Source organism: Hemiscyllium ocellatum, chromosome 28 (genome assembly GCF_020745735.1).
Source record: "Hemiscyllium ocellatum isolate sHemOce1 chromosome 28, sHemOce1.pat.X.cur, whole genome shotgun sequence".
In the NCBI taxonomy this organism is placed as follows: Eukaryota; Metazoa; Chordata; class Chondrichthyes; order Orectolobiformes; family Hemiscylliidae; genus Hemiscyllium; species Hemiscyllium ocellatum.
In genome coordinates, this window is record NC_083428.1 from 27,092,748 (window position 1) to 27,106,104 (window position 13,357).

General features: G+C 38.2%; 1 protein-coding gene across 1 annotated transcript in view; it reads left to right on the forward strand.

Moving 5' to 3' along the window:
- LOC132828835 (A disintegrin and metalloproteinase with thrombospondin motifs 6-like) overlaps positions 1–13,357 on the forward strand; it is a 160,290-nt gene that overhangs the window by 17,676 nt on the left and 129,257 nt on the right. The window lies entirely within an intron of this gene.

Below are 13,357 nucleotides of genomic sequence, written 5' to 3' on the forward strand. Positions count from 1 at the left end.
TGGAGATGTGTGAGAATACTGCTATCTTCAATAGTTTGACCTTGAATTTCAACGTGGCCATTTTACCAATGAGTACTACCTTCTCCATGAAGGAAAGACTTCTGTTATTACATGTTCCCAGCCAGTGAGTGACTGATGCCTCCTGTAGTGTAACACCTTTTCCTGCAAGATACAGAGAAGTGTGACATTGAGTGTAGTCCCGTATGGTTCAGATGTGACTGTCATACCTGAATAGCTAGTGGTGCTCACACACTGTGAAATGTTGGATTTGGGCTTGCAATATTGAATGTATAAGGGAAACTGCATCTATGAATGTTCAGTATGAGTCAGGGTTGAGATTGCTTGCAGATGGGTATACTGCACTGGGCATTGGCTGGTTACAGTATATCTGTAAATGTATTTACTGACCTTGACCACTCATGTCAAGTAAGTGAACTTTTCGCAGACTGGTTTCCATGTCCTTGTGGACTCTTGTCACTGACTGCCACAATGCTCTGCTCCTTCTGTTTCATAAAGTTTATCTGGAGAGTCTTTTGATTGCCTGTGGATAAATAGCAGCTCTCCTCCTATTCACCCTCTGTACCAATTTTCAATTTGACTTCAGAAAATCATGGAGTCCACTCTCTTCCATTTTCTCTAATTGAAAACTCCCCTGCTTCAAAAATCACTTTAAGAACAACTTCTTGCACATGCTCCAATTAAGATCGACCTTCCCTTGTAAGAGCTGAAGGCTAGCTGTAAGTAGCAATTAGCACGGTGCTATGGTAGTTTCCCTATTTTGGGATCAAGTGATCTCTGTTCAAATCCCATCTGCCCCAAAGCTGCATCATAACATACCCTGACAGGTTAATAAATACAAAAAACCTTTGCAGTACTTTACAAGAGGAAACAGAGTTAATATTTCGTGGCTTTGATCTTTCACAAGAATAGGCAACCTCATGCATATTGTCATCGCTCTCTCAATCTCTTTGTATTCCCTGCTTTGATGTGCAGCTTAATGCTGATTATACAGTATAATTATTGAAATCAGCAGGTACACAAGCTTTATGCATTGGAAGCAACAGGTTTCAGACGAACCCTACATCATGATACATACCCCAGATTTTTTTTATTTTCTCCTATTTCCAGCTGTTTATTTGCTGTTATTAAATCATTTACACACTGCCTGATGTATTAATCTATGTGACATAGATCTGTGAATAAATGGTAAAATGAAATTGTACAATGCAGCAATATTGTTTAATGCTTTTATGCCTGTATTTCTGTCTCAATTCAGTATAATAGAGAATGAAGAAAATTAGAGAAAGTAAGTTTAGGGTACTCATGCTTAGTTGGTACCCCCAATGTACATTAAATTAAAAAAATATCAGTAGCATTGAAATTTGGTACAAGATTTTTATTTTCAAAATAAATGTTAACTTTGATATGAAGGTCCCTGCCCCAGGTAACATCACAGACAAGTGCTATTATAGAGCATCTCCATAAGAATTAACAAGGGAAGAGGCTTTAAACTTATCTAAGGACTATGATATATCAGGGAATCCTTGCTACAAACTGAGTTCCCAACCTGGTGGTTCCCTAAGATTAAGTCCAGGTGGAGTCTTAAGTCATTGTAAAATCACTGACCCTGCTATTTCATATTGAGAAATTCTACAATATTCCCCAAGGGCAGCATTTGTTGCCCATCCCCAATTGCCTTTGTACTAAGAGCACTTAAAGAGTCAGTCACATTGCTGTGTGTCTGAAGTTGCCGTGTACAGTGAGGACAGCAGATTTCCCTCCCTAATGAAGCTCAATGAAGGAATGGCTTTTACAACAATCAATGCAACATGGTAACATTACTGAGACCAGCTACATTTTCTAGAATTTTATTTTGTTGTTAATTAAATTTAAATTCCGCAAGCTGTTAGGAACCGGTGTTCTTACAGCATTAATCTGAGGCTCTAACTTACTGCAAAAAGATGCTACTGAACTATCACTTCCTCAAAATTGAGGGAGTCCATATCAGTAGGAAAATAAATATTTTCTTCTGTGAGAAAGAGAATTGATCAATCAGTTATTTTTCTGTACATTTCTTCAGCAAATTGTTGATTTAATGTCGTACAGAGTCAATTCCAGAAATCTAACAAAAATGGATAGTTTTTCTCTTCTTAAATTATGATCTAGTAATTAAATTGCAAAAACTTTTGAAATATGCCAATTCAGTGAGCGTAATGTAGCAAGCAAGTTATTAAATACAATTAAAATGTTGCATCCTTTTCATTAAGGAGAACTAGATCCAAAAGTGACTTGAGAAACAAGTCTGCCCAGCTGCCATTTAATCTTGAGTACTCAAAAAAGGTACAGTCGCCATAGTCTTACCAAACTTTAGGGCTGCTACAACAATCCATGACAAAAAGTACAAAAATGTCTTTTTCACCTTTTGAATGATTCCACAATGAGTACTCACTGAGAAGTCCTCTCAATGTCACAATAGCTATCATTTCATCTCTTTAGGTGCAATATGGGAAAAACTGATTGTAGAAGTGTTTTAATCAATTTATCCATTTCAAATGTCAGAGAAACATCAAGTTGACATCAATGTGAAACTCATAAACAAACCTGACCAGAATGTGTCATTCCACTGTTAGCTTTGCTGAAATGGCGTTGGTTCTATATTGAAATCCAGTCAGTGATATGTAGTGCCCAAGGTACAATCCAAACTGGCCACAAAATTAGCTCATTTCTATGTCAATCCAAGAACAATATTGCAACTCTATTTTAGTTCTAATTACTGTCAATCAACCTCAATAACAGTAAAAATAAATGAGGAAGCCAAACATCTCATTGCACTAAATTTCAGTAATAGGATGTATCACATCTACCCTTCTTATCTCCTCTCTCCTGTCATCATCCAAGGCCCCAAATATACCTTCCAAGTGAAGCAGCAATTTATCTGTAATTTTTTTTTCAACTTAGTTTCCTGCATTTACCACTCAATGTGGTCTGCTCTACATTGGAAAAAATAAACGGATGTTGAGTGCTTGTCTTGCAGGAAGTCTTGAGCATTCAATTGCTTACCATTTGAGATCACCACCTTGCTCTCACGCTAATATTTCTGTAATGCAAACAGAAAGTGATGGAGAAACCTAACAGATCTGGCGGCATCTGTAGAGAGAGAAACAGAGTTAACATTTCGAGTCCAATATGATTCTTCTTTGGAACTGAACGTTTCTGTCCTTGGCCAGCTGCAGTGTTCCAGTGAAGCTCAATCCAAGCTTGAGGAACAGCTGGCACTTTATCATCCAACTAGGCACGTTGCAGCCTTCTGGACTCAACAGTGAGTTCACAAATTTCAGACCATGAACTCTATCCCCCATGTTGATTCTGTTTCTTTTTGCCATGTGCTGATCTTAATCCTGTTTTCCAAAGTTTTGATTTTGGACAGAGCTGTTCATTATTTTGCCATTCACACTCACTCTAAACAAATATTTTGCTTATTTCACTACAACCATTACCATCCTACTTTCCTTTCATTATAAAATATCTCCTGCCCTCTCCCTGACCGGAGGCTCTCCCTTTTATTCTTCAAAACCAAACCCCTTCCCTCCTTCCAATGGCATTAAATCTACCAGTTAAAGAGGCCTCTTTAACTCAAAATATTAGCTATTTCTTCTCCACAGTTGCTGCCATGCCTGCTGAACATTTCCAGAACTGTCTGCTTTTCTTTATAATTCTGTAGCGTTATATTGTTTGCCTCCTGCATTTTCTACAACTTTCGCAGTAAAACAGTCCATACTAAGCAAGAACTGCCAAGCCCGGTTAATAGTGTACACCATTCTCTGGTCTGCAACTTATATCTTAGGGGAGAAATGTTTTCTAAATGCTGGTTGATTAAGAAGATGAAGGACCATAATTACCGGCTGCTTGAGCAGACCTATTTACTGGGTCGAGAGGAATGCTCTTAAATATTATATATCTGTTTATTCAATAGCAAGCAGAGCCACTTGAGTTTATAGAAGTCAGTCATCTGACAGTGCTTCTAAAGAATGACCCAAGGGCATGTGTAGCTCTTGAAAATAATATATAATTAGTTGTTTTTTAAATTACGGACATGCACCAAATACTTTGCATGCCTAAATTTGACACTGCCTGCTGTTCTGGCTTCCTGTAAGATTGTTTACTGTGCTTCCCTATGCACTGCAAAGGAAACCAATTAAGGAAGACTGACCATTGAGAGTTAAAGCAAACCACTCTTTTTTTAATAAGAATTAACTACCGTTTGTTTGAAAAGGAGTAAGTTTCCCAAATCCGAGAATTGCCCGATAAAAGTACAATTTAAAAAGAAAATTACATCCCATTTTGAATAAAGTTGTTGCATAAATTTGGAGTACAGGCCCAACTCAATTCTAAGAAGAAACAAAGTGAAACTCTTGGGGGAAAGTTACACACTGCTTTGGTTTTACACCAAATATAGCAAGAATTCCCAAAGTGGAGTTTGGGATCATAAGTGTGGTCACAAATTGAAGTTTTTGAGGTTACAAGCTCTGAGGCAGCAAAGCCTGCTGCTTAGCAACTGTGCTATCCCTTTAACAGGCCTTGTTCTCACAACCCACACCCCTTGACCTCTTCCTGCTGTCACAGCTGCTGAGCCACAACAGTTTGTAAAATGGGGTCAAAGGAGGTAATAAATTTGGGAAGCACTGACATACAATCTCTGCCAATAGTAACATCAAGTGACTACTCAGGATTTCTAGGATCTAAAGATCTAAAGTTTTAACCTGGCAGCAATTAATTAGAGCATTTATAGTGTCTAATAATTAATACTTTCAACAATTAGTTAATCAAATTCAAGCATTTTGATAGGAGCTACGTAAGCAATTAGTGGAAAAGAACACAGTTAAACAGTACATTGCATTGACTGAACTCAGCAAATTTAAATGTATGGATGTAATCAGTCGTGGATTTAGTAGTAAGGGAGCCCATCCACTTTGCAACATGTGTCACCAAGTTAATTAAGCAAAGGCTTTCCACAAAAGAGGTGCACAACTCTAGGTGGATGCTAAAACATATTCTTGGAACCCTTGTACTCTGGTTACTGACCCTCATCAGGGACTAAATATAAGCTCTCCAGCTGCAACAGGAGGTAGTAGTTCACATCTTGGACTGGGGAGCACAATTGTGATGTTTGGCTTCACCTTGGCTTGTTTGGAAGGCAGCTGTTTCAGCATTTCATGACTCAGTTATGTTTAATTCATTAGGGATCTCCCTTGGTGTTCCATCAACTATTTGGGAATTGTGAACTGGAACACCAGCAACCACTTTTCATTCAGTTCTTAACAAGTTAATGCATGAACAGATCTTTCAATGTCAATTCCTAGTGTGGAAATGTGGATCAGTTTTTGCTCGGAAAGTTAGTGAATTCCTAGAGTAATAGCATGGGTACAGTATCCGTACAAGATGGGTACAGCCCAACAGATATTTTACCATGCTGGCATTCTGAAGGAGGAATCCATCGGTACCACTCCCCACATTTATTTTTTCTGTAGCACTCCAAATTTTTTTTTCTGATAATTAACCAAATCTCCTTTTGAAAGACTTGATTAACCCTATCTCTAGCACACTCTCAGGCAGCGCATTCCAAATCCCAATCATTCACTAGATGAATGTGTTTTCTTAATTGTCACCATTACTTCTTTCAACCATTACCTGGAGGTTAACAATAATTATTATCCCAAGAGCTGCTGCTTGATTCAGTGATTTTCTTCATTATATTCTGTATTAAACGTTTCTAAAATTTCCTACTCACTCACAGTTATTGTATTGTACTCCCCTTTCAGGGTAGCAATCCCATTTGTGTAGCTTGTTACTTCTACATCTCAGACGCTTCAAGATGATGTTAGGTACACCTTTCTATGTTTTGATGGGCTGTGTATTTTACGGGCTTTCTTCCCTGCAGCCTATGTACTGAATCAATCCCCTCAATTTCTTCCTTGATGCTTTGTTTACCCTGCAAAAGAAACATCTTATTCTGCCCTCGGAGTTCATTTGACCTAGATATCAGCATTGCTTTTTCAACTGTGAAATCTTGTCTCGCTGGTGAAAGGTCTGGTGAGGCCTCATCTGGAACCTTCAACCCATCGCATGCATAATTTTCTCCAGGTCTGTAAAGGTTATTTATGAACAAATCTAAGCTTACCCAAGGCATCTGTTTTGTTTTCTGATTACATTTTGCAGGCTCTGCTATTAATTTTGCCCCTGCACTAAAGTACACATCGAAAACTCAATGCTATCTCATGCAACGCAGTATTTTCATTTGATGTCGCATCTTGCAACTACATTATTTACAGTGGTCCCCACCACATACAACAGTGTACTACCTTGCTTTTTGCCCTGTTATGTTCAGCTCCTTAAGCTGTTCCAGATCTTCCCTCCAAGCCTCCCATTCCTGACTCTGGAAGACTCCATTGATTTTTCTGGAATGGTTCCTATACTGATAGGTTAGCATCCATGCCTGACCTGCTTACAGCTGCCTGATCTCCCAGTCATTTCTCATCCTTCTAACAATGCTGCAATGATCCCTGACTTTACAGTGACTCTTAATATTATTTTGTTTTCCTTTTTGACTATGAGGTTCACTTTAATCTTGCATTTGATGCCCATTTCAATGTTTTTGCTTCATTGTCAGCTGCTGCCAACACTGGCACTGCGTTTGTATTTATGTGGTCTAACAGTAATTGTTCTCTGAGGTACTACTACACGAGTCCAAGGTACTTTCAATAAGAAGGCTTTATTTGCAACTTAGTAGATATTTAACTTTTTCATAAGACTTGGGTAGAGTTGCTCCCTTCCAGTCTTCTCTGCATAATCATGTGCCAGTCAGATATTTGCTATGCTTTTAATTATCATCATCATTATTCAGCATTCTGCTGATGCGTCGTGTCTCAACTCTCATGATTTAAATACCTCTATAAAACTCCCCTCAACACGTTTCTCCAAGAGAAACAGTTGAAACTTTTCCAATCTCACAATGTGGCTAAAGGCCATCCTCCTTGAAACCATTTTCATGAATCATTTCTGCATCCTCTCTAATACCTTCACTTCTACCCTAATGTTCAGTGCCTAGCAATAACTGAGTTGAGGCTGAAGCCAGTGTTTTGCACAGATTTTACCTCCTTGTTTTTGTATTACTATCCCCTATTGATAAAGTCTAGGCTTCTCTATCCTTAATTATTCACTTTCTCATGCTGTCCTGCTACTTCCAATATTTTATCTCTGGTTCCTCTGCTCAAGTATTCCCTTTAGAATTGCACCTTGTATTTTATGTTGTCTCTTTGCATTTTTCCTAAAAAATTAATCACTTAACATTTCTCTGTGGTGATTTCCACCTGCTACTTGCCTAAGCTGTAAATGTCTATTTGAATTTCTATACTGTCTTGCGTTTTATTTAATCTACAAATATTAAAATTGTGTCCTGTACATCAGGGTATAGATTATTGGTACATATATCTGTGGGACAACAGGGGTCCTACCACCTTAACCCTGGGGAAATCCACTCAATTTTCCTTCAGTCCCAAAGACAACTGTAAAGCACTACTCTGTGCTTTCTGTAACTCAGCCAATTTTGTATCAAGGTTTCTACAGTTCCATATATCACATGAGCACTAACTTTGCTCACTAGTCAGTTGTGAAATGATGTATCAAACAGTTATTGGAATTACAAGTTTCTATTCTAAATCAGTTATATTTGGCTTGTCATTTTCTCTGCCTGTTTTTTAAGACTTATCTTAAGTATTTTTACTTTAAGGTAGCTTACTGATTTATTTTGAGTCAAGAAATTGTCCCAACATTTTATGGGCCAGTTGACCACCCATTATCCACTATTTACTTAATTTCCATACAATCAACTAATGGGAAAATGTCAGAACTTTGCTGAGACTAAATTAAATACATTATCAACATTTTTTATTCCACTGGCCACTTTAAGAAATGAAAGTGATAAGACGTGTAGGAAGGATAAAGGAAAAGGAGATCAGAAGTAGCTGGTTTGTAAACTATTGAGCTTGCCAAACATTTTTTTAAAGAAAGATTTAAGAAGAAAGGTATTTCAGAAAAAATTGAGTTAAATTGACAAAGTGAGTAAATAATATAGAGCTGGATGCAGATATGTAAGTAAGTTTTTTACAAGTGCATTCATAGGTATGTGAATTTGATTAGCACAGGACTGGGGACTGAGCAGTTGCACACCAGATATGGAGAGATGTAAAAATCAACTTTTTGAGACCCATTTTTTGGGTCAAGTGCCAAAGATTAAGGCATTACAGACAAAAAAAACTGCAGATGCTGGAATCCAAAGCAGACAGGCAGGAGGCTGGAACAACACAGCAAGCCAGGCAGCATCAGGAGGTACAGAAGTCGATGTTTTGGGTGTAACCCTTCTTCAGGACAGAAAGGTTAGGGCATTGACTTTTATATAGCTAATATTTTAAAGGGACTTGCTTTCAAGTAAAGAAAGTGACTAGTAATGGGGCATACAGAAACATTTTAATTAACACTCTCATCATTTGGATATATCACTATGAACAACCTTGAATGACAGAACTAATTCAGTGTTCTAAACATGTGTCTACTCGATCAGTTCTTTGTGGAGTAGATACATAACCCATTACACTGAAAATTACATTTTCCAGTTGCAGGAACTTTTAACTGGACAAAGAGCACCCCGTTTTTCAGGTAGCTCGGCACTCAGTTCTGATTAATCCACTGGGCTCATTGGGTGTGAGGCCCCCATCAAAGTCCCATAGATTAGATTAGATTACTTATAGTGTGGAAACAGGCCCTTCTGCCCAACAAATTCAAATGCACTGCCCGATACATTTCACCACGCTGTGGTCCCAGTTCAGTTCTACTAATCGCCAACGGCCATAGCCCGGGAGAGGGAGCAGTCACATTGGTTGCTCTTGCAGTTTCAATGCTGCTTAGGGACGGCACACTGACAGCACCCAGCACTTCACCTGAACCTTGGTTCTGTAGGATTGCATCAAGTTGGCATTCACAAGTTCCATTTTAACTAATAACAAATTGATGTATCTGCAAATTTAAGGTATTTTTGGCCAGCAGTTGGAGGTTGACTTAAAGAAGATCAACTATTGTTCAACAATATATAGTGTTCAGCAAATAATGCACAGGAGAAAAGGGAGAACAGTCGCCGTTTTGATTGAAGGCTCTGCCACAGCATGAGAAATGTGAATGAGGTAAAAGTATCATGCAAATGGTATTTTAGAGTAAAGTAAAAAATTTCTACTCTCTGTAGTTACTGGATCACAGTCTATAAGGTAGGTCTTTTTGGACTGAGATAAGGAGAAATTTCTTCAACCACAGACTAGTCAGCCTGTGGAATTCTTTTGTCATGGAAGGCAGTTAAGGACAATACAATGAATGGTTTCAATAGGGGGTAGGTATAGTTCTTGGTACTAATGGAATCAAAGGGAATGGGGAGGAAACATGAAAAAGGACACTGAGTTGGATGACAGCCATGATCGTATTGAATGGCAAAGCAGGCTGAAAGGGCCAAATGGCCTCCTCCTGCTCCAGTTTCCATGTTTTGATAGTGAGGGGATTACAGACTGAACTTGTGAAGAAGGTGAGTAAAAATGTAAGAAAATAGTAAAAGAAGAACAGGATATTAGTAATGACTAAATCCAACTTTTCATAAAACGATCGTGCCAGGAATATAGTTAGTGATGAAGTAGCTGACTGGTTATTAAAATGGGTCTCCACTTCCACATCAGTGATGTGTTTTGAATTTAGATTAGATTAGATTAGATTAGATTTACAGTGTGGAAACAGGCCCTTCGGCCCAACAAGTCCACACCGACCCGCCGAAGCGAAACCCACCCATACCCCTACATTTACCCCTTACCTAACACTACGGGCAATTTAGCTTGGCCAATTCACCTGACCCGCACATCTTTGGACTGTGGGAGGAAACCGGAGCACCCGGAGGAAACCCACGCAATTTAATAAGGATGTAAATTATCACAGAGCACATTTATGACTCACGGTATTGATCACACATGCAAGGTGACATGGTTCTGTGTAGATTTTCAGAAATAAAATGAGCTGAAAGTTGTGACAAGGGTAATCAACTTGAATTAAACTCCAGATCAACAAAATGTGGCATATAACCTAAATGTTCCTTGTGCTCTGTGCTTGACACAGGGGTGTCGCTTGAAAGCCTCAGATTCATTGTGTATCTTGACTGAAGTCTCAAGAACAGGAACCAATCAAGCTCTGCTTTTGTCACAATGGTGATGATATAGAGTTGTGCCTTTTGAGTTAAGGAACACTAGATATTTATCGTTGGCTGATTAAATCTGTCAGACTGGAGCCAGGGAGTATGCCCTGGCATTCAATGGTACTATTGCCAGTTTCACTCAGGGATGAATGTTACTATTTGAAACATCAACGTTACGGTTGCTGCTGTTATCAGGTGGATGCAGTTAACAGATGTCTGAGGCAGGTGAAAGGCAGTGTGTCCTCAGCCAATCTCACAATCAAGCTCATCAGTCTAACAAGGATGTAACATTTTGGCAAGTTTATCCCAAACTGTAACATGATGGCTGAACTTTTCAACATAGAAGCTACATCATTGACAATTGCGACTTTTAAAACTAAAGGTAAAGGGGAGCGATGCATTCACAAATCTGAAATGAGCTGGGGTTAAACAACAGTCATGTTAGAATTGAAACTTTTTTCAAATGTCCATCTTAATACAAACTCTTTTCAATTTTATCATAGTTCCTAAATCATCTCCATTCAAAGAATGTGCCAGCTCATTTTTAATACATTTGTTTACAAATCAGGATTTACTGAAAGAAATATGGCAGTAAAATCAAGTCACTTAATGCAAATATAAACAAATGATTAGTTGAAATATGTTTTTAGTTAGCAGCTTTTTGTAAATCCAACAGCAACAATCTGTGCCCTGGTCGCTAAAGTATTTTATTTTAAAGGTCTTATTTGGACTGATTTTTGTAACCGGCCAAACAACATGCACAGAGAGAAAAACCGAGCTAATGTTTCATTTTGATAGCCTTCTGTCAGAGCTTCTGATTTAAGGTCATTGATCTGAAACATTGTTTCTTTCACCACAGATACTACCTGATTTGCTGAGTAATTCCAGTACATGTTATTTCAGATTTCCAGCATCTACAGTATTCTGTTTGTTTTTGATTTTGTTTTGGATTTTCTCCCTCCCCTCTCTCATTTTCTCTTTTTCCCTAAACCAAGAAAATATGAGACAATCCATTGATATAAAAGCATTTTTAAAAAAAGCAGACTTCGGCCATTTGGTCCCTCAAGCCTGCTAAGTCATTGAAGTGAATTGGCAGTTGTTTTACCTTGGCTGCATACTCTCACCCTAGCCCCATATTCCCTGATTTTCTTTGGATGGAATCTTCCTAGTCCCTAAACAATATGGGCCATGGTGAGAAATTTGGGAAAATCAGGTGAGCTATCAAGCAAGGCCCTTTTTAATGTTATCTTCAGAAAGCCATGTTTCTGAGTCTTGTAAGTTGATACAAAATTCCTGCTGGTGGGGGCAAAAGACATAGTAGTATGTGTTATCACTCATTATCACCCTCGTTATTACACAATCTCACCCCACTTATACAAGATCTCTCATTTTCCCACCCAACAGGTAGAAACTAGATGCCCAAAAATACCTGACATAAAGATCAGAGTGGGTACCTTATGACTCCAGCTTGCTGTTTGCTCCTCCAGACCCCAATCTTGGACACCCAACACCAACATCCCAAGACATACTCCATGGGCAGCAGCTGCATGCACCCCAGGTCCATCGACATTGGCATCAAACACATACCATCCTCACCACATTATCATGGCACAGAGTCTCTCAACCTGTTTGAGTGAAGTAATTTTCTCCTATCTTATTTCCAAATGGCTGAACCTTTATTCTGAGATTGCGAACCTTGGTTCTAGACTTCTGAATCAGGGAGTCAACTTTGTGCATGCAGCTGATTTTGGTTTGTGTTGGTTTGTAAGAAAGGTCCTCTTTAAATGGACAGAACATTCACCTGGCATGCAATCCTCAACAGAAACAAATGGCTTGTTGGGATGAGTCATGTTTATCCCTCTCTTTCCACAAGATACAATTAACTGGATGCACTTGAAGACTGGAGCTCTCATCTCTTCTCACTAAATCTTTCCTTGCCTGAGATATACTTAGAATATTCAATTTTTATTAGGAGTTAATTTTGTAGTGGTTGTGAAAGGTTATGCATGGCATCAAATGTTCTTGACCTGTTCCATCAGGCAGAAAGTACAGGTGCCCATCTTGCAATATTTAATTTAAGTAAATTGTGGACAGGAGACTTGCAGGTTTCAGTTCAACATACTCCTTCATGATGCCTTCACCATGATTGTGTCTCAGCAAAATGTTGCCTGCAAATTTGAACCTTTTGGATAAATCATGCTTTTTTATAATTTGCTGACTGGATGTGCACCAGATGTTTTTGACGATATGCAGTATACATTTTATTGTTCAATAATTCGTTTTTTGCAATGTAAACCCTATCTTGGGCACAGCCACTGGCAATTCACTCATCCTAAAATGTTATTCCAAATTAATAGCTTCCCTCCAAGGAAATGTGTTCCATCTTTGTTACCATGAATACCTTCAGCTCAGCTGAAAGTCATGATAATATTTAATTGTACTGTGTTGAATTGCCAGTATATTTTGTTTTTTTACAAAATCCTTTTATGAAGTAATGACTCTTGTTAAAACAATTCACATCACTTGCCTGTGATTTCATCATATCCTTCAATTGAAAGAAGTCTTCCAATTTAGAGCTTTTGAAAAATGCCTTTCCGATCTGAGGTATATATTTCTTTTAATTTTTCAATTATCAATAGTGCCAACTGATACCCTGCTCCCTGAATTCATTGTTTTCATGGAAAAGTGAAAACCCATTGTGTCCATTTACTGGTAGAAATATATCTGTAAATTTGACCTTAGTTCACTTTTAAATACCAAATAGCTGGATCTGGGGACTTCAAAATCTATTCGTAGAACATAAGCCAGTTGCTAAATGTTTCAAGCAAATTAATTTCTTTAGATGGTATAAGTTCAATACTATACCATACTTGAATTCCCACGTTATAGCCTGAATAAATGCATGCAACTTGGTTTATTAAAATCAACATTTTTGCTGACCATTTCCCTTCTTTAAGCTCATGGTAACAACCTCAGTGATAGTGATAGGATAAAATTGTACCCTATTTGATTAAGAAATTGACCATGTCATGATATATTAGTATGCAACCATTAGTGTAATTCAAGTGTAGAGAGCTGAAC